We start from the raw sequence: 27,595 nt of genomic DNA, 5'->3' as shown, positions 1-27,595 counted from the left end.
CATATATAGATTCACACTGCGTTAATATTTTAAAGTTTGCAGAGTCACAGAATATGATCACTTTTTTCTCGGTGTTATTTTCTAATAAACACTGCAGCACTCGTGGGCAGTTTTGGCAGACTTTTGTGCTTAGCTTTGTAAATAGATTTACGAAAATTGTTGACATCTCTCGTAGTTTTATCTTGTGTATCTTCTCCTTTTAACTTCTGGTAAGTTATTGTTGACGGTCTCCCACAAATAACTTCTATGGCTCTTCTCTTTAGGTCAGAAATGATTTCTTGCCTCTGAATTTTGTTATGCGTCCTTCCTTCATGGCCGGCAGGGGTGGCCGAGCGGTTCTAGGCGCTACAGTCTGGAGCCACGCGACCGCTACGGTCGCAGGTTCGAATCCTGCCTCGGGCGTGGATGCGTGGGATGTCCTTAGGTTCGTTAGGTTTAAGTAGTTCTAAGTTCTAAGGAACTGATGACCTCAGAAATTAAGTCCCATAGTGCTCAGACCCATTTTTGAACCATTTCTTTATGATTGTGCTCTTTTTGACACTCCACGACATGCAGTTCCTCAATAGAAATAGTTTAACAAAACTTCCGCAGTCATTAATGTTGCACGTCCATCGCGCTAGACCACCTTTGAGCAGTTTTTGAAAACCGAAGGTGTGACCTTTCAAAACCAACATTTTCCTTCCCTTCCTACTTACTGAAGCAGTAGGCTCGTCTGAGGACATGTTCACTCTAGAAATATCTGCCGCGAATTGCGAAGTGGCCGTAGGCATGCTCTGTCGCCGCGAACTGCCAAGTGGCCGCAGGCAGCTGTGGTCATTAGCGCATACAGTGCTCTGTCGCATTGTGTCAATTTGGGAAGATTCGGTCCTGTTACCCGCTTACCTACCTGGTTTCGAGTTCCGCATGGGATGAGGAGTTAGGAACAATAGGTCAGGACCGCTCTAACGTGAAAGCGGCGGGAGCAGCTGGAGGAACAGACCGGCAGCGCCAGGATGCGACGCCCGGAACTCCTCTACCCCGCCACCCTCTCCCCACCCCTCCCCTTGCTGCATCATCTGTAAGGCACGTGACTGACCGACCCGCTGGGCCGTGTGTAGAGTAACCTGCGTTCCAGCGGCTATAAGGGAACGAACTGAACACGAACCCGACACTTCGCCTGAAGATAAACTGTAGGGGACTCGAAAGGAAGCGACAACATGACGAAGCGACTCAGCTGATGAACCTAGAAGATTTAAACACGGTAACTCGGTAATACGTTACCCAAGATGATGCTATAATCACCGGCCGCGGTGGTGTCGCGGTTTTAGGCGCGCAGTCTGGAACCGTGCGACTGCTACGGTCGCAGGTTCGAATCCTGCCTCGGGCATGGATGTGTGTGATGTCCTTAGGTTAGTTAGGTTTAAGTAGTTCTAAGTTCTAGGGGACTAATGACCACAGCAGATGAGTCCCATAGTGCTCAGAGCCATTTGAACCATTTTTTTGCTATAATCATTTAACCATAGAATAGGGCTGCATACACTCGGGAAAAATAACATCGGTAGTTTCCCATTGCTGGCACAGCAAGACCACGCTGGCTAACGTTACAAGGCCGGAGCAATCATTCAGACTGTTGCCGCTGAAAGTAATGAAAAGGTTGCTGTCTTTCTTAGGGCACCACAGTTAGCCTTGCCTCTCCCTTGTGGCTGCACCTACAGTACAGCTATTTCTGTCACTGAGGCACGCAGACCACCTCGGCTCAGGAAGGTCCATCGTTCACGGGGCAGCCTAGTGGAATAACACCTACAATTTTGAAACAAATGCGATCGCAATGTCTGAACATTGCTGGAAATATATTTTCTATCAGTCAATTCTTTGGCTGGGTCTCGCTGTGATACTTTGAGTAAAGTTGGGAAATAAGAAAACCAAGACAGAAACGTTCCAGAAAAACTGTAGATTTATATAAAGATGTAGCCTACTAATACGAAGTCAACAGGTCGGATAGGAAATATGTCGACAATAAATGGACGGTGATATAAAGGTCATGTCAAATAAACACGTAATGCCAAAAATTCAGTCGGCTTGTTACCAAGAAATGAATGAAACAATTCCAACAAATGAAAAGCTAAGCTCTGTTATACTGTGAGAAACATGTGACCGTTGAGTTAGTAGACACTCTGGCATACAGACTTGTTTGGACCAAATTCTAGTGTGTACGCCAAGAGACACAAACCAAAATTGCAATTGTGTACAACAGACCAAATAATTTATACAAACAGAAATGAGATAAATTTCTCAATAAAACAAAAGATTGTTCTACAGGTGATGCAAAAATGTATTCACGACGGACTGAGTGAATTAAATCAATATTATGATACTATCTAAGAACAGAGTGGCTGAGAATAGAAGAATTAGAAAATTACATAGCCACGTTTCATATGCAGCTAGAAATTAATTTCAGGTCATTAAATCGTACTGCGAGTTGTAACAGGAGATCAAGCTGATTAGTTTACTCTTTTCAGTTACGGAAGGGTGAATAGTTTGCATTTATTTTCGTAAAGAACGTTTACATCTGTAATATGTCTTACAAAAGACATTAATTTTCATTTTCTTGAGAGAATAGTGTAACAAGCTCGCCAAGGAATGTAATGTTGGAGGTAATGAAGATAGACCTTGGTTAAGGGAGCTAGCGTATGACCAAATCTGGAATGTTATAGAGAGAAGTATTAACTATTTAAACTGACAGTTCATACTATAAAAAAACGAAGCGATATAAGTTTCCCAGTTCGTGCTCAAGAAAGTTGTGTGGACATTGCACTAAACGTCTGCTCTGAAAGTTATCTTTAGCGCTGGTGAGATAATCTTCTGACAAGAGAAATGTGTTAATTCACTGACAAACAGGTCCAAACATTTTGAGTCTGTGTACATAGATACAGTAATCACCCACAAGGCTATTTTAGAGTCATTGTTTGCTGGCGTTGAACGAAGAGATAAGAAAAGTAGGAAAATATTTCTGTTTAACAAGTGTGCGATAAGAACACGATTGAAAACACCATGAGCAGCCAGCAGTAAACATTCGTTAGCGACAAACGGAATGTGAATGCAGCAAAAACAAGTATAAATATATCTATGCAAGAAGAGTTCAATCAATTTTAAATCCGCCACACACCGTCAGGTGGCTTGCGGAGTATGGATGTAGATGTAGATGTAGATAATCTTAACTGTCGCGTTTTCAATAAAAGCTTAAAACGTTTGGTCCTTCACCAAATCAGTTAATACAATTAAGTCATCTGTACAGATGCTCATTTATCGTGATATCATGAAAATGGAAGATGACAAAACTAAGGCTAAAGTACTTAATTACGTCTTCCAAAATTTTAATGAATGTTGTCGCACTTCCGTGAAAACTGACAGATGTAGTTCAAAAAAAAAAGTTCAAGTATGTGTGAAATCTTATGGGACTTAACTGCTAAGGTCATCAGTCCCTAAGCTTACACACTACTTAACCTAAATTATATGAAAAACAAACACACACACCCATGCCCGAGGGAGGACTCGAACCTCCGCCGGGACCAGCCGCACTGTCCATGACTGCAGCGCCTGAGACCGGTCGGCTAATCCCGCGCGGCGCAGACGTAGTGTTGGCTATGGAACCCAGTAATGATTTAAAGGTGTAAGGTCACTGCGCCTGACGTGGTACCTAGTATACACTATATGATCAACAGTATACGGACACATCTATGTAATGCGGAATTAAGCAGTAGATGTCACGAGATATGGAGGCCAGTATAAAAGTGGGCAGTGATACTGCGCTACCTGCCCAGCACTAAATGGTGCCACAAACGACTAACAAATAACGCTTACCACATCCGTTATGCCTAACATTCCACAATTGTAATAACTATTGATGAACTAGCACGACGCGCCTCGCCCACACCTTGAATTTCAGTATTTTCAATTATGTCAATCAGCCAGCCAGTGGCGAGTTTAAAAATTTTGCGCCCCTAGGCACACCACATTAAATGTCCCCCCCCCCCCCCAAAAACACTTGTTTTAAATAATAACCATTACCCTATCACTTCACAATTGCCGTTTGGGGTAAGAAAGCTGTGAGCTGTTTCCGGACTCTGCTATTCGTTGTTCTGAAGGATGCGTCAGCGGTCTATAATTATATGGTTCCTAAACTGTACTTGGTGTACGGTAGCGGATAAAACAAACTTAAAACTGCTTTGTGTTAACACATTCTTCTGTCAAAAGACAACAGAAACGAACACAAGGAAAATAACTTTTCTTTTGTGGCCTAAAGTTTCAGCAGAGCGTTTAGGAGACAACGGATTTTTGTCATATATTCACTTTTAATATGTTCTTTTACACGAAACCGTTGAAAATGAAAATAAAAAAGTTGTGTTACCATCTGAAAATTGAAGTGAACGTGTCATACATTAGAAATTAATGTGTACTTTTACAGATATGCGTTCAAAATTAAAATTAAACTGTCGTTTTACGATCTAATAACTTGAATGTGTAGCAGATAGATAAAAACACGTTTGGTATTAATATGTAAAACTACAGGAAAGCGTAAGAAATGAATTGAAATAGGGATTTAGGTGCACGAAATAAGAACTAAATACCGACGAACATACGGAGGAATCGATTTGCTATTACATAATTTTACAGACCAGTGTGGAAATTCAAATTTGTGTTATAATCTAATAGTTAACGTGTAAAACATTAGGGTGTATGTAGCTAGATGCTGTGTAATAAGTGTACACAATACCTTTAATCCATGTAAGGGCAGAACAATTTTGTACTACAGCTGCTGCTCTTTCTAACGGCATTAACAAAGCTTTTATGTAATCGACAGAACTGAAATACGTTATTTATTAACACTTTTTTATCGGAGCGTACTCTCCGATAAAGTGTATTTCCGCGATAACTATACATTTCAGCAGACGCCAAGAATACGCATCAAATGCAATATACTACAGTATCAGTATGACTCGACTGTACAGCTCCGAGCGGCCTGCATTATTCGGGTATTGTCTGGTATTGTCGGGCACCTTAGGTCACGTCTGCACGTGAACGAGGCTTAGTTCCGTGTTCTTCCATTGGAAATTGTAAAATAAACAGGTGATACGTAGTTTGTAATTCCAATGAATGTGCTCTAAGTTATAACAAAAATCACATTATATCTTATAACTAATATAAATAAATAAACAAACTCACCAGTCAGCAAAGTTTTCGTCTGGCTTTACCGACAGAAAACACGTTGCTCATATATTCATAGTTCAGGTGGTTATCAGTTAGGAGGCCGGCTTTGATGTGGAGAATGGACAAGGCGCTCAACCTGTCCTCAGACAACGTAGAAGGTAGGTATGATTTCAGTCTTTTAAGAGCCGAAAACGAGCGTTCTGCTGAACAATGTGTGAGTGCCATACATAGAAATATTATAAGAGCAATGTCAACATTGGGAAACACGGATTGTAACCTCTCTTTTCGTAAAGGTTTATTCATTTCGACTTGTATATCACTAATCTCAGAAGATTTCAAATGTTCCCCGAAATGTACACATTCACTAGGGAAAGAAGGCTCTAAATCTGTGTCATATGACGCTTGAAGTTTTTCTGCACGTTCAGCAGTATCCTCAGGTCAACTGTTCTTAAAGTTACTGAAAACTGTGAAGGAGTCCAATAATGTTCTACAGATTTCCTTCCTCCTCACTAATTCGGCGTACAAGTTGTCGAGTACTGGGAAAAATATTACGACTATAAGTTTTTCCCTTGCAGTCAGAAAAACTTCTTCAGAGTCCGCTTCTTCGTCATCATGAAGTTTCCGTGATCTTTTATAGGTGAATTCATAGACTATATCAGCCGCAATCTCCATGGATTATTTCCATAATAGTCGAACATGCCACGAATAGATGCAATAAATTCTACAAGTGATTCATATACTCTTTTAATAGCAATATTTACACTTCGCAATTTCAGATTTTCTCTATTAAATCTCAGGAATATGTCCTTCCAAACTGTCATGAATACTGTTTCTAGCCTGCTGAATTGATTCAATAAAGCTGAAGCCTCATTTCGCACATTTATAACGCCCTCCCATTTTTCATATAGACTTCCTCTCTTACTGACCAACGTGTTTTTTATTAACTTTTTACCGTTTTGCTTCCTTGTTTCAGGAAAGGAAGAAGTTTATCACAGCTCTGTTTAGAAGCAGAGAAAAAATTATAATAGTTTTGCACTACATTGAAAAATGAACATACTTCCCGACAACAGCTTGCAGCACTAGTGCCGACTAAATTCAAAAAATGTGCTGCACATAATTCGCTTTCGGATTTCGTTCTTTAATGCGTGCCTGCAAACCAGTGTAGGTTCCTGACATATTGCTTGAGTTGTCATATGACTGGCCTCTACAGTTATTAATATAAATGGAGTTTCTAGACAGGACTTTTAGTACAGCCTCAGCTAAGTTTTCGTACTTGTGTAACGGGTTTGGTAAAAACAGAAGGAAACCATCAACAGGTTCACCATTCTCGTTTACATATCTTAATACGAAAGATAATTGATCAATACGTGAAATGTCCGCCGTAGAATCTACTATTATAGAGAAATATTTGGCCTGTTTTATTTCACTTACGATAATAATTTTTATTCGTTCAGGAAGAAGCTCTATTATTTCATGACAGATTGTTGGAGAAAGATAATTTATATACCTGCCCTGGATTTCCATATGGTTCAATATGCTCTGCGAGAAAAGGATGAAATTCGGCTATAAGTTCAAGAGACATCATAAATTGACCATTATATAATGAATTGAATCTTTCAATGTGTCCACCTAGGGGAAGTCCGCAACTTGTTAGCTTCTTAACTATTGCAAACACGCTTTTCAACACACCGCGCCAGTACATTTCTTCAGTCTCAACATATGACTCGAAATAAATTATGAATAATTACGATTGCTGACGCGCTGCAATGCTGAAAGTTCTTATGACTCGAAATGGTTATCTATTGTTCCAAGTGACTTTTTCTACTTAAGAGTGATAACTTAGAATTTTGGTGTTCAAGTGAATTCTCATGATGAGATATATATTAGAAATATTTTTCCAATCTGCAATACCATTAGTAGCAATCGCGGCGTTACCTCCGAACAATTTACATAGTGTACAAAAAAAAAAAAAAGAAAAGAAAAGAAAGCACCGGTGCTACCAGAGTATATTAGAAAATCATGCAAAAGTGTATCAACGTTTAAAAGTTTACCGTAAAATACATTTTTGTTCAAATAGCTGCTCTTATCGCCTATTGATCTTCTTGAATTAGAAAAATCACCGTCACAATTTTGATTAATGACATGTTGTAAGAAAATATCGATTGTTGATTAATTGACACACCATTCTGCAGGATCATTACTAACGAGGTTATTTCTTTTTGGGAAGTCTGACTGGCCACTTAGTTTTTCGTGAAACTCTAAATCGGGAACAATTTGCTTTTCTTCATTTTCAACGTTTGTTTCGTCTGTTTACTTCTTTTACAACAGTTGCAGTGCCACAAATATCATCCATACTACTTGAACTCGGAGTCGAACCAGCAACATTTTTTGCGAAAAATTTGTGTACTCTGCCAAGTGTTTTTAGAACATTGGCTTCCTTCGGTAATGCCAGAAATGCGGGCCCCCTTAATTTTGCACGTTTGCTTTTTTCACTGTTATTCATGTTAAGGCAAGTACAAAATTTTTAACCAACATTCAGAACAAGAGAAAAAAATTGTAAAAGGAAAGAATGAAAGACTGTATCCAGTTCCAATCGTACTACACCGCACACGAGCACAAAACGTTTTACTTTAAACACGGCACACGAGCACAAAGATTTTTCCCTTAAACACGGAGCTATGAAGTGACCAAATCGGACTACTCGACGTAACTGTGCTATAAAAGAATGACAGTGCAGAATAATTTAATTTCATTGTTGCTTGTTTCTCTGTTGTTAGTGAACAGTAGAAGCACACCTGCCGGCTGGAATTCGTCTCATAAAGAAAACGGGACAGTCCCTTTTTTTGGCTTCTGTTTACTGCGTCGCCGGATTTTAGATGAGACGCAAGTATGTTCTGAATATTCTTGAGACTGTCTTTTTAATTTAAAAAGCAAATACTTTTTGCAGTTTCTTGTAGTAAGATGTGGTGAATCGACTCTTATCCCATTTATTCCTATAACGTTTTAGCGGTTTCTGTGGGCAGAGAAGACAGACTACAAATTTAAGTAGTCTTGTTGGCAGTTGATGTGGTGTGTTGTCAGTTGCGTGAACAATGCTGTTGTGTCTACATGCAAATGCTCCTTTTGTTTCAACATCAAATAAAAATAGCCTTCTCTCGAAGAAAAAATCTCTGGTAAGAAGTTTTGCGTAAAATTTCCAATGCCACGCACTGTTCGATTGCACGAGTGGGAACTTCAATCTCGTGCGGGCTGCAACACAATATATGAGACAAACGAAAGTTGGTTTCATCTTCCTTTTTCGCCAAAAAAGTAAATAAGTAACTAAATAAATAAAATATTTAAACTGTTGTGAAGTGTATTTCTAATATTATTAGATATTCTGCTTATGTTCTTTTCGTATAAACATCTGTTTAAAAATATAAAATATTCCCAGCATCATGTTTTGTTAAAAGGGTGTCATTAAATCAAAGCTCAGATATTGGAGACCACGGAGCCTTCAGTAATGGAGGGTTAACTTGATGCTTCCTCGTAATTCCTACAAGAAATTTAAGTAGAGTAAGGTTTTACATACAGAGGCCCACACATGTTACAGTTTTTAAGAAACTGCCGATTACTTGATCACAGCTTTTTAGGGGTCCCGGTATTTTCACGGGGAAAATACTGTAGGGTTAAGGTGCAAATGGTTCAAATGGCTCTGAGCACTATGCGACATAGCTTCTGAGGTCATCAGTCGGCTAGAACTTCGAACTACTTAAACCTAACTAACCTAAGGACATCACACACATTCATGCCCGAGGCAGGATTCGAACCTGCGACCGTAGCGGTCGCTCGGCTTCAGACTGTAGCGCCTAGAAACGCACGGCCACTCAGGTCGGCGTAGGGTTAAGTAGAAACCGACAACATTCTCGGAATAATAATGTTTCAAACATTGTATTTGTAGATTGCCGTCCTGACAGCTTACTTCAAAATATTTTGAACAATCATGAAGATGATACCAGACAGAAACCCAACGTTAAATTTCCATTCAGTCACCAAGTAAACTATGTATATTTCCAAGCTTGTATTGTCGAATTTCGTTCTTAAGGCTTATTTAAACTAGCTAGTTGTTTAACAATATTAAAAATTTTTGTCGCTTGTAGGAGCAGTTATTTTAAAACGTAAAAGGTTAAAATAAGTGCAGAGCAAAAAACGCCGTCGCCCTTAAGGTGCTGCCACTACAGCCAGCTGGTGTTGTTACTGGAGGTGCAGTAACAATGGAATGCGTGTTTGAAGACCGTTCAGTCACTTCTAACGTCGACTAGTGATTTGATGCCACCCGTGTAAAAAAAACCTTCAGGAACACTTCAACTCTTCTAAAGCTGTCCAAGTTGCCGTTGGTATGTGATTGTGAAGCGGAAATGCGAGGAAACAATCACACCTAAACAAAGATCTCGCCGGCCGTAGTGGCCGTGCGGTTCTAGGCGCTTCAGTCTGGAGCCGGGCGACCGCTATGGTCGCAGGTTCGACTCCTGCCTCGGTCATGGATGTGTGTGATGTCCTTAGTTTAGTTATGTTTAATTAGTTCTAAGTTCTAGGCTACTGATGACCTCAGAATTTAAGTCGCATACTGCTCAGAGCCATTTGAACCATTTGAACAAAGACCTCGGGGTGCTCAGTGTTTCGGAGGGTGACTGTAAAAGTGGCATTAAATCAGGGGAAGGAGTCACTCTTGAGTTCCATAGCGCTATCAGTGTGTACAGAGTAAACAAAAAATGGGGTGACGCTTGAGGTGGTGTGCAGAGCGACACCGTCGAACAGTGGATGATTGAAACGAGTGATTTGGAATGACGAATCACGCTATACCCCGTGGTGAATGCCTGGAGGACGTTACCTGCCATCATAATTTGTGCCGACAGAGAAATACGGAGGAAGTGGTGTAACGGTATAGGAGTTTTTTTGTAGTTGGGGTGTGTTCTCCTAATTGCACTTAGAGAAATACTTAATTCGGAAGGATATGAACACATTTTACAGCATTGTGTACTTCATGTAGTGGAGTTGAGAAACATTTCGAAGACGATGAGGGTTTGTACCAGCATGACAAAGCATACTGTCCTAAACCACCATCTGAGGAAATGGTTTGTTGACAACAATATTCCTGAAATTGACTAACCTACGCAGAGCCCCGATCTGAACGCTATGTAAGGAAATAGACGTGGCAACAGGAGTACGCGAGAGGCAAACAGTGTTTACAGTGGGTCTAAAATGTTATGAGTGTGGTCGTATGGGACATGTGCAGAGGCAATATACCCAGTCACCAAAGATTAGAGGAAGGGGTGGAAACCAGCGTGGAGGATGGAGAAGTGGAGATAGGGGAGGTGGACTAGCGTTAAACGGCAGAGGGGGCCCAAGACCCACCTACAAGAGCTCCCGTTTAATTTCAATGCTACGAATACATATGCAGAGGCGGAATGTTCTGCGGTAAGATCCGTAGGAACTAAAACGTTTAAGATTTTGTTGGACACAGGGACGCAAGTGTAGGTGGCTACTAAGAATATAATTGGACAAAGGAAGTTAGACCCACCACGTTATAGGTTGCGTGGTGTGGGGGATAAGGAGGTCACGCCTTTGGGCTAGATGGCAGTTGACTTTCGCATAGGGAAAGTCCGATTTAATGCATACATGGAGATGGTACTGCGGGTGAGCGAGGGCTACGACATGATCCTAGGAGTAGATTTCTTGCATCAACATCATGCCAAAATTGACCTTGGACAACGAACTGTGGAACTTGGTGGAATGTTATTTCCGCTAGGGGAAACTGTTGTCAATGCAGAGCTGTCGCGAGGGGCGTTCAACGTAAGGAACAAACCAATTGAACCGCGTACATTAACATTAAGGCTTAATTCGCATGAGTGTGTGTCAAGTGGCACCGGGAAGTCGCTTTGTTTAAGTGTGGAGTCGAATCTACCTGTGGGTACAGTATGTGTTATTGAACCATTGGAGGATAATTACGTTTTAGGTCCATTGGGTTGTTTTGTGAAAGGTAGTGTTGTACGCGTACAGGAGGGGATCGACGGGCAAGTAGCTCCCGTGAACGTGGATAATTGTAGCGCTGTGGACGCGAATTTGAGGAAAGAAGTTTTAGCAGCAAATTTGGATGTGCCAGATGACGAAGGCTGGTGTTCGAGACGTAGGCGAAGCCATCAAACACTAACTGCCGATAGAACTGCATTGAGTGATAAAATTAAGCATTTGAAAGGAGGAGAAAGTGAGCATATGGAAGAAATATTGTGCGAATATAAGGATTTGTTTTTCCACAAGGGTCGTTACCAGCAACTCCATTACTTCAACATAGGATACCAACAGGAAATGAAGCACCTGTTTACCGTAAACCACACAGAATACAGCGGCATTTGCAGCCGATTGTGGAGGATTTAATTGATCAACAGCTTGCAGACGGTATTATAAAGCAGAGTAATAGTTGCTGGCGAGCGGCCATTGTCATTGCGCCTAAAAAATCTACTGATGGAACTAAGGAATACAAGTTCTGTTGTGACAGTATCTTGAGGGGTTTCAAACCACGGCAATGTCTTGTCGATTGCGATCGCATTATGGTGTTTTCAAGTAGTATGGAGCAACAGAGACAGCGGCTAAGGAAAGTGTTTATGAGGTTAAGAGCAGCTTGTTTGAAGTTGAGCATGGAGAAGTGTCATTTCGCATTAGAATATTTGGGTCATATTATCAGTAAGGACGGAGTGCGAACAGATCCGAGGTTGGTACAGGCTGTAAGGAATTTTCGGGAACCGAAAACAGTTAAATGGTTCAAATGGCTCTGAGCACTATGGGACTCAACTGCTGAGGTCATAAGTCACTTAGAACTAATTAACACTAGCTAACCTAAGGACATCACACACATCCATGCCCGAGGCAGGAAAGCAGTTAAGAAAGTGCAGTCATTCATCGGAATTTGCAATTTCTATCGAAAGTTTAGGAAGGGTTTTGTTGATTTAGCACAGCCGTTGACGCGATTGCTACGGAAAGGTGTGAAATTTGAATAGACAGAAGAGTGTCATATAGCGTTTGACAATTTGAAAGAACTTTTAGCATCAGTCCGGTTCTTGCGTTTCCAGATTCTGAAAAGGATTTTATACTGGCATGCGATACTTCGAATCAAGCATTTGTGTGTGTTCTGAGTCAGGAAATTGATGGGAAAGAACATCCTGTAGCCTATGCGTCTAGGCAGTTGAATGCAGCAGAGAAGGCTTACTCAACAACAGAGAGGGAGATGCTTAGCGTAATCTATGGAATCACATATTTTAAAGATTATTTATATGGGAGAAGATTTCGGGTAGTGACAGATCATGCTGCGTTGAAAAGGTTGTTGGGGTTGAAGGATCCGTCCAGTAGACTCGCTAGATGGGCTGTGAGGCTTAGTGAATTCGACTTCGAGGTGGCGCACAACCCCTGGAAGAGGCACGGTAATGCGGATGCACTAAGTAGGAAGGTGGCAAAAGTAGAAGTCATAGGTTATGACATAGCGGTATGCCAAAAATTACAGGACGCTGACAACGATTGTAAACTGTATCAGACACAGCCACAATTTAATATGCATGACGGTCTTCTGTGTCATACTACGAAGTTAGGGCCAAGTTAACCACTGCCAGCGAAGCTGAGGGATGAGGTTTTAAAGGAAGCACATGATCACATGTTGACCGGTCATGGAGGGTGTAGATCGACGAATAGGAGAGTGGCGGAGAGGTATTGGTGGAGAGGTAGGAAAGGAGATGTGGATCAGTACGTCAAGAATTTTATACCATGTGCGCAGAGAGCAGATTTGAGTCAGAAACGCCGGCCATGGTGGCCGAGCGGTTCTAGGCGCTACAGTCTGGAACCGCGCAACCGCTACGGTCGCATGTTCGAATCCTGCCTCGGGCATGGATGTGTGTAATGTCCTTAGGTTAGTTAGGTTTAAGTAGTTCTAAGTTCCAGGGGACTGATGACTGCAGATGTTAAGTCCCATAGTGCTCAGAGCCATTTGAAACAATTTTTTGAGTCAGACACAGATACAGCTACAACGATTACCGGACGCGACATGTCCATTTTCTTTTCTAGGGATTTATGTCTTAGGACCTTTTAGGCGAATACCATCGGGGAACAGATTCGTTCTGACAATAATAAACCATTTTTCAAGGTACGTGGAGATGGTAGTTATGCCAAATCAACAGGCAGCAATGGACTCGCAACCGTTAGTAAACAACTGGATTTTGAAGTTTGGTGTACCGGAGACAGTAATTACTGACCTATGGACGTACTTCATGTCGGATTTAATGAAGGAGCTGTGTAAATTTTTGGGCGTAAAGAAGTTGAGGACGAGCGTGTTGCATCCACAGGCGAGCGGAAGGACAGAACGGGTACACAGAACAATCGAGAAGATGCTGAGTTCTTAAGTGGATTCTCATCAACATAACTAGGACGAGGATTTGAAGCATATTGTATGCGCATACAATGCAAAAGTCCATACAAACATCGGTTTGTCTACATATGAGGTAGTGTACGAACGAAAAATGCCGTCACCGTTTGATTTAGTGAAGCTACAGAAAGGAAGGACCGGAGAATCTGTACGTCAATTCGCGAGAACAATTTGGTATGTTTGGAAACGGGTACAAAAGGCGAATACACAGGCTTTGGAAAGGCATAAAGACGCAGTGAAGCGGAAAGGATGTCCAGCCCCTACACGCAAAAAGGGAAAACGAAGTTCCTCACGAGGTATCAAGGGCCATATGAAGTTGTTGAAACCACATCTCTCGTTAATGTAAAGCTACAGCTGCCAACTAGAACGACGATAGTACACATTGGGCGGTTACGGCCATTTAATGGTTGCCCGGATGTGATTCCAAACGTGTCGCATGAAGGTAAGAGGAAGAAAGAGAGAGTGAAGGGAGGCACTAAGTGCAGAGAAAACCAGGTAAATAGAGTACAGCATGAAGTACTGTATGCTTTGCGATCTAGAAAGTAGTAGAGTATTTGTAGTTTTTTTTGTTTGCTTGTCATTTATCATTGGGTTTGTGTAGATTCATTAGGCATTGTGTTTTTATTGGTTGTATGCGTTTTCGAGTGTTGTGAGCCTGCTGGGGCAGCAGTCCTTTCAAAGAGAGAGGAAGGGTGATGGTAATACCTGTCCTCAGGTCACAGGAAAGGGAAATGTAGCGTCTGAAGTATGTAGATTGTTGTTGGAGGAGAAGTAAAACGTAGTTCTGGAGAAATAAATACTCGGAGTGAATTTTGCGGCAAAGCCGTAATAAATGTGTATCGAACAATGTCAGAGTCGAACGATTTGCTGTTTAATTTTTTTATCGACTGTGCTGGGTCAGTAAAGTCGTGTTTATTGCACCGGTTCATATAATGTAGATTTAAGGATGAAAGTAGTCACACAATCGGTGTTGAGTTTGAAAAATAGTAAATGTTGAAGGAAAATCTGTGAAGTTACAAATATAGGACAATGGGACACGTGCACCGCGCAGTTATTTTTAGCTGGGAGGAAAGGAATAGACTGTCCAAGAGACATCGTGGGGCCAAAATTGAACTTGCAACGGGTCGGGATGCACTGGATCTTCTCCACTTACGAGAATTTGGTAGTAGTAGCAAGTTGTTTTGAGCGGGGAGTATTTGCAGAAGCTCGAGGGGAGCGGAATTTTAATCAATGGAACTAAGTGTAACATAATAGGACCAACCTTCCATCTGCCATCGTCAATTTCAGGGTCACGCAATTGAATGTTACGTAGCCACAGCTGTACTGGCCAGAAACCACTTTAGAGTTTTTGCCAAGGCATAATCTGACCTTGTTAAATCAAACGCAGGAGCCAGGTCTGTTGAGATCCTTCAACCAGTCCATTTTAGAGGAAGAGGGGCGCATATCAGCCGAACAGCTTGTTCAACATGTCACTCAGTATAGGGAAAGGCAACGACAGATAACGATCATTTTGAGCACCTCCGTGCCAAGTGTCATCGCAGCCATAACTTTGTTATGTGTTGTTTTCTTTCTGATCAGGCGGAGAGCTAATTCCAAGAGAGAACCAAGGGTAGCCAAAAAATGTTCAAATGTGTGTGAAATCTTATGGGACTTAACTGCAAAGGTCATCAGTCCCTAAGCTTACACACTACTTAACCTAAATTATCCTAAGGACAAATATACCCACCCACCCATCCCCGAGGGATGACTCGAACCTCCGCCGGGACCAGCCGCACAGTCCATGACTGCAGCGCCTCAGACCGCTCGGCTAATTCCGCGCAGCCAACGGTAGTCCAAGTCCCAGTAGATTACATAGTGAGGGTGTAGGTAAGGGTGGAACGAGCATTCAGCGGAGTGGTCATCCATTAAGGATTTTTTTTGTTTTTTTCCCCTCATTTCATGTGCTTAGGAGCACAAGACCACGTCTTAGTTTTCCAATAGTAAGTAAGTATGTCATAAGTGGCAATCCAAACAAGTTTCAGAGTTAGTTAAAGAACGACCCGGGGACCTGGTCTTTCCAAAGAGGGGAATAATGTAGCGGCATCACTGTTTAGGATAGGGAAAGTTAACTTTGTGCGATATTAGGAGCACTCGTTACAGCCAGGTGCGGGCCGGATAGCAGTAAGTTTCACATACCAGCATTTGCGAAGGCAAATAAAGGCCAGGGCGCACAAAGCAGTTTCCATGGCGCAAGTCACAGGCAGAAGAGGGCCACTGGCCAACCTAAGTGTTATGCATATGTGACGCGAAGCGGCACGCTTGGCAAAACAGAGGCGCACAGCAGAGTATAAATAGGTGCCGTTTCTACCGAGTTTCATTCACGTGTGACAGCTCTCCTGCACGGCGGGGCGTGTCACACCGCCGGGCTACACGTAGCAACAGATGGGGCGACAGCATCCCAGTCCACGGCGGGTCATTGGTTCGACCCTCTGAGACCGAGGCGGGGTCCGCAGCCAGCCAGCGGCGGGCCACTATTCGGCTCACTACCGCGGGCAGTCGTCTCGAAGCCGGAGACTTCCGAGGCCAAAGCCGGCCGGGGTGGCCTCGCGGTTCTAGGCGCTATAGTCTGCAACCGGGCGACCGCTACGGTCGCAGGTTCGAATTCTGCGTCGGGCATGGATGTGTGTGATGTTCCTAGGTTAGCTAGGTTTAAGTAGTTCAAAGTTCTAGGGGACTGATGAAGTTAAGTCCCATTGTGCTCAGAGCCATTTGAACCATTTTGAACTACCGAGGCGAGGGCTGCAGATTCGGACACCAGATCGCGGGCGGTCGTTGGCGCCGCGTTCTCAGCTACTCCAGCGAGGAAGAAGCAGCAGCGGGGTCGGCCTACGGCTCCCGACGGAGCATTGCGGAATCGATCGGCACGGTGGCCGCTGAGTCGGCTGTTGGCGCAGCCACCCTGACGTAATCGGAACTCTGCAGCTGGCGTACAAGGCCGGCACGACACAGAATTGCATTGCACAGTCCGCTGCGGTACTTCCTCAGCATTGCGGGTCCCTGTGATACAGACCGAGGTGAATAGAGCCCTGTAGTGGAAACAAATAAATCATTTGGAAAGTTCTCGCAGAGTTTTAGTGCAGCACGTCCTGGCACCCACTTCCGCTACATTTGGTCATCCTGATACATTCGGTGGCAGAAGTCGCCACAACACTGTAACAGTCTTATTTACTGCTATAGGACAACAAACTGTTTTATCCACCGAATGACGCATACAATTAATTATCAAAGAAACAAGAGATTTAAAACATGTACAATGTCCTTGTCATAGGTGGATTGACTCATTATAAAAGCGACATAAAAACTCCAGAATGAGATTTTCACTCTGCAGCGGAGTGTGTGCTGATATGAAACTCCCTGGCAGATTAAAACTGTGTGTCCGACCGAGACTCGAACTCGGGACCTTTGCCTTTCGCGGGCAAGTGCTCTACCAACTGAGCTACCGAAGCACGACTCGCGGCCGGTACTCACAGCTTTACTTCTGCCAGTATCCGTCTCCTACCTTCCAAACTTTACAGAAGCTCTTCTGCGAAACATGCAGAACTAGCACTCCTGAAAGAAAGGATACTGTGGAGACATTGCTTAGCCACAGCCTGGGGGATGTTTCCAGAATGAGATTTTCACTCTGCAGCGGAGTGTGCGCTGATATGAAACTTCCTGGCAGATTAAAACTGTGTGTCTGACCGAGTTCGAACTCGGGACCGTTGCCTTTCACGGGCAAGTGCTCTACCAACTGAGCTACCGAAGCACGACTCACGCACGGTACTCACAGCTTTACTTCTGCCAGTATCCGTCTCCTAAGCTAAGCCATGTCTCCACAGTATCCTTTCTTTCAGGAGTGCTAGTTCTGCATGTTTCGCAGAAGAGTTTCTGCAAAGTTTGGAAGGTAGGAGACGGATACTGGCAGAAGAAAAGCTGTGAGTACCGGGCGTGAGTCGTGCTTCGGTAGCTCAGTTGGCTGTAGGAACGACGTGGTCCCGTGGTTAGCGTGAGCAGCTGCGGAACGAGAGGTTCTTGGTTCAAATCTTCCCTCGAGTGAAAAGTTTAATATTTGTAGCCCCAGTGGCTCAGTTGGTTATCGCACGGCACCTATAAGCACACAGTCCGGCTTTCGCCGCCGTGCAGTGCGGACGTGTTGTTGTTTCCGCCTGCGGAGCGCGCGCGCTCGCTGTTGTTTACATTTCAGCGGCCGTCACTTACGTGTCGCTTACGTGCACTAGAGCCATGGCCAATCGTTTTCGAAAATCAAATGGTTCAAATGGCTCTGAGCACTATGGGACTCAACTGCTGTGGTCATTAGTCCCCTAGAACTTAGAACTACTTAAACCTAACTAACCTAAGGACATCACACACATCCATGCCCGAGGCAGGATTCGAACCTGCGACCGTAGCAGTCTTCGAAAATCAACTTTACGATTCAACTTCTGCAACGAATACGCACGACCAAAGGCCTTGGAAGTGGAACGCTTCCTAAGCGACATTGCTAAGATCCCAGCTTCCGACATCTTGGGCATCCATTTGTCCATATTAAGCAGTACTGTGTACGTGAAAGTTGTCAACGACGCGGTGTGTGAAAGAATACTTCGTGACACCAACCATGGATTACGCTTTCGCCACGCCAACGGCAATGTCGGAGCGGTCACTGTCGACCATGCCGGCTTAGGAATGCGCACCATACGAGTTTTCGAACTCCCGTTCGAGCTACCGGCGGAAGACGTTATATCGGCTTTCCGCCCCTATGGCACTGTACATGGCCACACTGCCGAACACTGGGCGCAATTCCAAACGTACCCCGTTCTTAACGGTGTACGGCACCATCGACCTCCATCGCCACGTGCCATCTTACCTGCAAATTCGCGGGTGCCGAGCGGTTGTCATATACGACGGCCAACCCAAGACCTGTTCCGGGTGCGGAAAAGAAGGCCACCTCAGATCTGAGTGTCTTCAGCGACGGATCACCCAATTGCCAGGCGCTACCGTGGCACCTACGGCTCCGACGACAATTTTACCGATCACCTACGCATCGGCACTCTCTTCTCCTCCCACCGGCCGCCGCTTATCGGACCACGTACCGGTGACCCTTCCAGCTGCTATGGATACCGCCGGGGCCGACACGTCGCGCTCAAAGCCAGACGCTACTACGGCGCCACTACCAACAGCGACGACTTCCGACACCCACCAGCCTGAACATATGGACACCCCTTCATTTGACGTTCCCGCGACGGCCTTCCTCTCAGAGCGACGCGACTCCCTTCCGTCTTCCGACATAGAGGGACGAACCCGCAAACAACGTTCACCTAAGAGGCGCAAGAGGAGGCGTCGTACGGTCTCGGAACGAGACGGATCACCTCCCCCTGATGCTCCAGAGGCCGTCCGACACGACGAGGCCTCAGAGAACCTACATGACGATACGAATGACGACAACATGACGCCGACTGTGGATGTTTCGATGCCAACTCCACTGGCTCGCTCTGGTGCTCCTGAACCAATGGACTCCACCGATGCGACTGCCGCCGAGACGTCCTCCGCCCCTACGACCGAAATGGAACGTACGACCATCACAACGACAGCGCCCTCAATGGTGTGGAGTGAGGACGTCGATGAGGACCCGGACCACACGCTGGGGACAGAGTTACCCCAGACGGAAGCATCGTTACGCCGCTGATAACGCCGTCAGGTGGCGCACGGCACGACTCGCCGTTGCCTCGCCCCTCTTCATCCTCCGCCGGTGGAGTTCCCCTTCACGGCGGCGTACCGCTCCAAACCTACCGAATAGCAACGATAAACACTAATACCATCAGCTCACCCGTGAAACTTCAACTGCTGCGAGAGATGATATGGGCGTCGGACGTCGATATAGCACTACTACAGGAAGTACACTTGGCCACACTTCCAGACGTCGCGGGATATAACACTTATCCCTCTCCTGGTGACCACCTGGGACGCGGCGTAGCCATCTACGCCAGAGAAGGCATTCCAGTGACCGATATCACATACCTTCCATGTGCCAGAGGCATGGCCGTCACCGTCATGGGGACGCGTATCGTCAACATTTACGCTCCGTCGGGCTCCACCCGCAGACGCGACAGGGCCCTCTTCTATTCAGAAGAAATCGCTCCTTTGTTGCTTGGACGCTGCGACCATTACTTGTTTGGGGGTGATTTTAATTGTGTCTTGCACCCTAAAGATCAAGTGCCCCACTACAACACCTGTCAAGAACTGCGTCTTGTCGTCCGAGATCTGTTGCTCCGCGACACTTGGGAAGTTCAGCACGGCGACGCCCCGGGACATACTTACCAGACGAGTCACTCCGCGAGCCGCCTGGACAGAATTTACGTCTCTCGGGAACTCACACCTGCAGTCCAAGGTGCAGAACTTTGGCCCCTGGCCTTTTCGTACCACTGTGCCTACATCTGCAACATTCTCTTCCCCAAGCAAGTGGTCTGGCGTAGTCGTGCACCGTGGAAGCTAAACACCTCCCATCTTCATGATCCCGAATGTCTTCAACGTGTTACCGAGACATGGACCACCTGTGAACGTCGCTTACCTAAATACTGCACGACCTTGACCTGGTGGCTTGAATGTGCCAAACCTGCCATTCGATGTACTTTGATTCAGTATGGAAAGGAAGTTGCTATGTGGCGCCGGCACACTACCGACTATTTCTACGCCGTTCTCCGCGACCTGGACGCCCAACCGCCCACACCCGACACCCAGAGGGAACGCAGCAGGATTAAGGCCCAAATTGTAACTTTGACACGCCGTCGACTGCAGGGGGCTATGGTGCGAACCCGATATCAAGATTCGGCGGAACAGAAGCATCCGACCATGCATCATATCGCCTCCGATAGGAAACATCGGCGACAACTCATCACCGAGATCACAACTTGTCGCGGCCAGCACGTCACTTGCCAGGCCGAAATCGTCAGTGCCTTTGTCGACCACTACCGCACAATGTACCAGGAGGAGACTACCAACAACCACGCTGAGGAGTCTGTGTTACCACACGTAACTCGCACCCTCACCAGCGACGAAGCTGGTGGAGCCCATTACGCGTGACGAAATCCACGATGCAATCAAAAAAGGTGCTCTGAATATGTCACCTGGTGTCGACGGATTGCCGATAGAGTTTTATCGCGCTTTCTTCACACTAATGGCGTCACGGTGGACAACGGTGTTTCATGAACTGCTGACGATGGGGAACGCCGTACCGCCGTCCTTCGTCACGGGAATTATTATACCCATCCACACCAGGTGTGACGACAGCACATTACCGTCCCCTGACTCTGCTTAACGCAGACTGTAAAATTTTTACACGCCTCCTGGCAGCGCGATGCCGCAAGATCCTGCCTAGCATTCTGTCCCCGGAACAGACAACTCCGGGCGGCTCAGTTAATATACAAACGGCCACAGGAGAATGTCGCGATTTAATTGCACTGGTAGCGGCGTGCAGACCCCGCGCCGCAGTGGTTGCCATTGATTTTGACAGCGCATTCGACAAAGTGCGGCATCCTTTTCTGTTCTCCGTGATGAAGCGCATGGGTTTTCCACCAGCCTTTATCGACGTAATCCGGCGCCTGTACGGCACCGCCGAATCGCTGATTCAGGTTAATGGCCGTGTGGCGGGACCAGTGGCGATCCGACGTTCCGTACGGCAAGGCTGCCCACTTTCGACCCTACTCCATGCCATCAGCCTGGAGCCACTCATCGGGAGTCTGACGAGACACCTTTCTGGTCTCACTTTGCGACAGCACAGTTTTCGATGTCGTGCGTATGCGGACGACCTCGTTCTCTTGATCCGCTCACGGAGTGAAACACACACAATACTTGATTTGATATCAACGTACGGCACTGCAGCGGGCAGTAACATGAATGTGACTAAATCCGCGGCGATGCCCATTGGACGCGGCCTCTCACACGACGACTTAGCACCTCTCCCGTGTGTACAGAAACTACGATACCTTGGTATCATTTTCACCTCCACCGTGCGCCGCTCCGCTGCCATCAATTTTCGGCGTGCGCTCCAAACCATCCGCACGACGGTGCGACAAATTCTTCTCCGACGACTCGATTCTTCACAACGTGTCCAATACCTCAATCAACATGTGGCGTCCAGAATGGTCCACATTGCGCAGGTCCTCCCGCTGCCATCAATTATTGGACGCAGCCTCCAGGCTGCCTTCGGATACTTCCTTACGGCCGGTACGCTCTTTAAGGTCCGCTACGACGCGCTCACCCTTCCCCCGAGAGCGGGTGGCCTCGGTCTTGTCAATGTGCGACTCCGCGCGGCGTCCTTGTACATGTCCACCATGCACAAGCAGTGGCACCGGGGCACCTCCCTTACGCGCAGCTTGCTGGAAATTCTTGTGCCCGCGACCATAACACCACCAGTACCAGTCGGACACATCAAGCACCATCTGACGCACATTTCTGATTTCATCGTCGACTTCAGTTATGCTCACACACACTTAACCGACCACGCGTTCTCCTCGACCTAAAGATTTTTACATCCCACTCCTTCGTTCCATATCCAGCAACAATATCGAACTGCGACATCCGTCCACGCGGTAGCCCACGGTTTGGCGTCACATCCACCAGCCTTTTCTTCCCTCCAACGTCCGGGCAACATGGTACCAGGTCGCAAATGAAAAATTCGCCACAAATCATCGTCTTCACGCCATCGGACTAAAGGACTCTCCATTCTGCTCCATCTGCCACCTCATGGATGACGATGTCCATCAACTGACTTGTGCTGCCACCAGTGACGTCTGGAAACTTGCCCGACAGTTCGTTGCCTGTTACCTCCGTGTTCCGCCGGACTTGATTGACCCATGGACTTTTATCCATCCTGAGAATACTTATTTCCCCGCCACAAAAAATCATGCGATTGTATGGGTCAAGGGATGGACCATCACCTACATGTATAATGATGGCGACAAATCACGCCTTGATTTCTGGCAGTACTTACAAACCCCCCACAGTGAAGTCGAACAGCGACCGCGCTACCGCGCCTTCTTCGCTAATTACCTACACGCGATCTTTACGTCACCCCCGCTCAGTTGGATTGTACCACACGCCGACAGCACTCCCGTCCCGCCTGTTGACATCTGAGACCCCTCGCGCTGCTTTCTACATTGTAACCCACAGTAGAGTAGGCGCATGGACACGCGCCTCCTTTTATGCACTACACCAGACAAACACTGGTTTTTCCATCACTCAACTGTAAATTGCTTTACACCTCTTAGCTTCCATCAGTATTACTAGTTTCTTTTCCTACACCTTGTTCATGCTAAAAAACTTGCTCAGCTTGTACGAGTATCATGTCTTGTGTTATTTTCGCCGGAAGGATGGCATTTTTCTTGTATTTAAGTTTGTACCAATAAAGATCTTTTGTTCATTTACCCTGTTCCTGGTGAAAAAAAACATAAAAAAAAGAAAGTTGGTAGAGCACTTGCCCGCGAAAGGCAAAGGTCCCGAGTTCGAGTCTCGGTCGGACACACAGTTTTAATCTGCCAGGAAGTTTCATATCAGCGCACACTCCGCTGCAGAGTGAAAATCTCATTCTGGAAACATCCCCCAGGCTGTGGCTAAGCCATGTCTCCACAGTATCCTTCCTTTCAGGAGTGCTAGTTCTGCATGTTTCACAGAAGAGCTTCTGTAAAGTTTGAAAGGTAGGAGACGGATACTGGCAGAAGTAAAGCTGTGAGTACCGGGCGTGAGTCGTGCTTCGGTAGCTCAGTTGGTAGTCGGCCTTTGGCTGTGGAGCGGTGCGGTACGTCCCGGCCGCTCCGTGTCGCGTTTCCGGGTGTGTTGTTGTTTACCGCGCCGGCGCGCTAGTGTTACGTATTGCCGTCACGTTCCTGACACACGATGGCTCTTTCGTATCGGAAAGCCACGATCAAGCTGCAGTTAGACACTACATACTCTAGACCCAAGGCCCACGAAGTAGAGCGTTTTTTACGCGATGTGGTACACGTTGATCCTAACGAGCTGATCGGTATCCACTTATCTATTGTCTCCAGCGTCGTATATCTTAAGTTCACTGACGACGAAGCATGTGAAAAACTTCTCAGACGCTCGACGGCAGGTTATCGGTTCTGCCACTCAGACGGAAACGTGGGTGTGGTGACGCTTGAACGTGCTGGATTGGGAATCCAAAATGTGCGCGTGTTTGAGCTCCCTTTTGAAGTTCCAGCGGATTTGGTCACCCTTGCTCTTCGACCCTATGGAACAGTTCTCGGCCACACGGCCGAAAAATGGAAGACCTTCGACACCTACCCTGTCCTTAACGGGGTGCGACAAGTCCGTATTGACCTGCATCGCCATATTCCTTCGTATCTCACGATCGCTGGTTGCAGGGCAATAATTATTTACGACGGTCAGCCGAGAACCTGCTCCGGTTGTGGCCAGACGGGACACATGCGTACCGAATGCCTGCAACGCCGTCTCGTGCAGACACCCTCGACCGACCAGATTCGTCCGTCGACACCGACCTCTCTGCCGATTACGTATGTTGCGGCGGCGAGACCGGAGACGCCAGCTGTACATGACGACCCCACTGTATTGGTGCGAGCTTTGGAGGACCCTGCAGTAGCTTCCACGGAGCCCCAAGCGTCTTTCAGTGCTGATGCTACTGATGTCCTTTCGTCGGACCCCGGCGCACCGTCACAACGGCTCGCCGACGGTGCGATGGAAGTTGAAGCACAGGATGCAGCGTCCTCCCCTTGCCCTACGTCGGAAACAGAGGCGCGGCAGCGTAAGCAGAAATCACCCAAGCGTCATAAGAAGCGGCGCAAGACAACCGACGACGTAGAACAGCCCGAGGCGACACCGCTGGATGACGAGGTGCCTCAACCGCTCCACCGCGCCGACACAGGCGACCCTACCGTCTCACACGGTTCGACGTCTTCTCCCACTACCGCTGGGTCTGGACCACATGGGGATGCGGGAGATCACCGCAGCTCCGACACCGGGGATGCACCCTTGCCTCCGTCTGCCTCTCGAGATCCAGTGGTGTCAACGTCCCTGGGCGACTGGGCGCAGGAGATGGAGTTGCAGGATGCGTTTCAGGACCAAGACGATGCACCGATGCCGATGGCAGCTTCTACGCGGCCGGCGACAGACGCCTAGGGCGGCATGAGCACCTCTCGTCGCTGCCTAGCACTTCGCCAGACCGGCGATCCACGTCACGACTACTGCCCTCCTGTCATACCATGGTCACCTCCCGAGACTTGATGGACCAGGCATACCGCCTCGCCACGATCAACGTCAATGGCATTACATCTGATGTCAAGACCCGTATGCTGAAGGATACGTTACGCGCTGCGGATCTGGACGTTGTTTTCCTTCAAGAAGTCCGATCAGGACTCTGTCTCGATGCCTACGGATATGACGCCTACACTATGCCTGCAGATGTGGGCGGCGGAGGTACGGCGATTCTACTGCGGGAAGGGATAATGGCCACTGATGTCTCCTATTTACCGTCGGCCCGGGGGGTCGCACTCACGATTGGTACAGTACGTCTGGTGAACTTATATGCTCCTTCAGGCACCGGCAAAAGGAGAGAACGGCGCACCTTTTTTGCCGAAGATATAGCCCCGCTCTTCCAGGGCAATACCGACCACTTGGTAGTAGGCGGCGATTTTAATTGTGTGCTCCGCCCATCCGACCAGGTGCCACACTATACCACCTGCCCGGCACTCCAGGCACTTGTACAGGACTTGGCCTTGTTGGACACCTGGATCATCCAACACGGCGACCGTCGAGCACACACCTACTTTACTAGTCACTCCGCGAGCCGTTTGGATCGAGTCTACGTCACCCGCGGCCTACGATCGGCCGTTGTCGACGCTGAGATGTGGCCGGCAGCGTTCACGGATCACCTCGCATATGTGTGTACTCTCACCCTTCCCCGCCAGCGCGTCCGCCGAAGTAGGGGTCCGTGGCGCCTCAATGTGGCCCTTCTTGATGAGATAAATTGCAGACGCGCAGTCGAGTCCACATGGAGCAATTGCCACCGGCGTTTACCCGCCTACCGTTCTGTACTTCAATGGTGGTTACGGTGTGCAAAACCCGCACTGTGCCGAACACTAGTCAGCTATGGACGCGACCGAGCGCGCTGGTATACTGCGACTACTGATTTTTACTATACTGCGCTCCGCGAACTGGCTGTACAACCGCCGTCGCCAGAGCGACAATCAGCAGTGCAACGCGTCAAGGCACAATTGCTTCGTATCAACGCCGTACGTCTTGCGGGTGTGCGGGTGCGAGCGAGGACGACTGATGATGTTCGTGGTGAACGACCTTCCCTCCAACATATCATTCAAGAACGCCGAAGACGCAAGAGGCAGCTCATTACCGAGGTTGTGACGGAGGATGGGCGACGCGTTGACGCACAAATGGATATCGTCCGAGCGTTCACACAGTCATATAAACTTCTTTACGAGAGGGAGTCCCACATGAATGTAGGGGTCAGGGAAGTCCTATCTGACCTACCAGTCTCTCGGAACCTACAAGATGATGCTACGCTCTTGTCGGCGGTGACGTTGGAAGAACTGCGAGAGGCTCTGTTGCGTGGCTCTCCCAACAAAACGCCTGGCCCTGACGGCCTCCCTCTTGAATTTTACAAGCGGTTCTTTGATCTCATGGGCCCAATGTGGGTCAGGATGTACAGTGAACTCCTGGACGCCGATTTTCAGGTACCATCTGACTTTACTGAGGGTCTCTTGATCCCTGTGCCCAAACCCGGTGGAGGCCGTCGCCCTCTTGATTTTCGCCCGTTGACAATGCTAAACACTGACTATAAGCTGTTGACACGCATGCTACGTGAGAGGCTCAAACCTACGGTAATGGCGGCCATTCACACTGATCAAACCTGCCTCGGGGGCGACACTAATGTGTTTACGACTTTAAGCACCTATAGAGACGTGGTGGCGCTCATGCAAACTTGCCGCCTCCAAGGCGCTCTTGTTGCGCTGGACTTCGACCATGCTTTCGACCGCGTTAACCATGGTTTCCTGCGTGCTGTTATGGAACACATCGGTGTCCCGCGTCTGACGACGTCTGTTGTGCTTCAATTGATCCATGGGGCTGTCACGAGGATTATGATCAACGGCTGTCGGTCCGCCCCCGTCCGTGTCAACAGGTCCGTCCGGCAGGGTTGTCCTCTTTCTGCCATGCTCTTCGCCGTTGCCCTCGAACCAGCTCTTCACGGACTACGGCGACGCTTAGAAGGACTTACCCTCCGTTCCGTAACCTTTCGATGTGGTGCATACGCCGACGATGTGATGTTCTAATTCGGTCTGGTGACGAAATACACACGGCGTTTTCCTGGCTCCACCAGTATGGGGCGGTGGCAGGCAGTGTGCTCAACCTTCGGAAATCACGCTACATGGAGGTAGGACGAGGAACGCCTGCAGGTCTGGCCGTACCTCTGACAAAGGTCCCGATGCTCAAGTGTTTAGGGATATCACTCCATCGACAAATACAACGCACGGCGGCCTTTACGTATCGTATGGTCTTACGACGACTCCGTTTAGAGGCTCGTCTCAATAAATTCAGATCATTGAACATTTTGCAACGCGCCCAATACGTCAATGTGTACATGGCTTCTCACCTTAACCATTACGCCCATGTACTGCCGATAACGGACACGATGGCTTCCAGGATACAGGCAGTGTTTGGACACGCGGTGAACGATGGTGCTGTTTTCAAGATCCGTTTTGTTACCCTTACTTTAATCCTTCGACAAAGGCGGTGTTGGACTCACTCACGTCAAGCACAGAGCGCTGGCACTGTATCTCCGTTCCATGAGGCGACTCTGGCTTTCACCAACAGCCAGTCTCCCCGGCCTACTGATTGAAGGAATGACCCCACGTACGCTGTACCCACCGGTACCAGTTGGACATTTATCGCCCTCGCTGTCAC

The 27,595-nt window shown here is 47.1% G+C and overlaps 1 non-coding gene across 1 annotated transcript; it reads right to left on the bottom strand.

Annotated features, from left to right (window-relative positions):
• Positions 1 to 17,043: 17,043 nt before the first annotated feature.
• Trnas-cga (transfer RNA serine (anticodon CGA)) lies at positions 17,044 to 17,118 on the bottom strand. The gene has a single exon. It is a non-coding gene; the product is annotated as a tRNA-Ser (tRNA).
• Positions 17,119 to 27,595: the final 10,477 nt, after the last annotated feature.

The sequence above is a fragment of the Schistocerca gregaria genome, chromosome X (assembly GCF_023897955.1).
Source record: "Schistocerca gregaria isolate iqSchGreg1 chromosome X, iqSchGreg1.2, whole genome shotgun sequence".
Lineage (NCBI taxonomy): Eukaryota > Metazoa > Arthropoda > Insecta > Orthoptera > Acrididae > Schistocerca > Schistocerca gregaria.
Note: the sequence above shows the minus strand (reverse complement) of the source record. Positions and strands in the feature narration are given on the sequence as shown.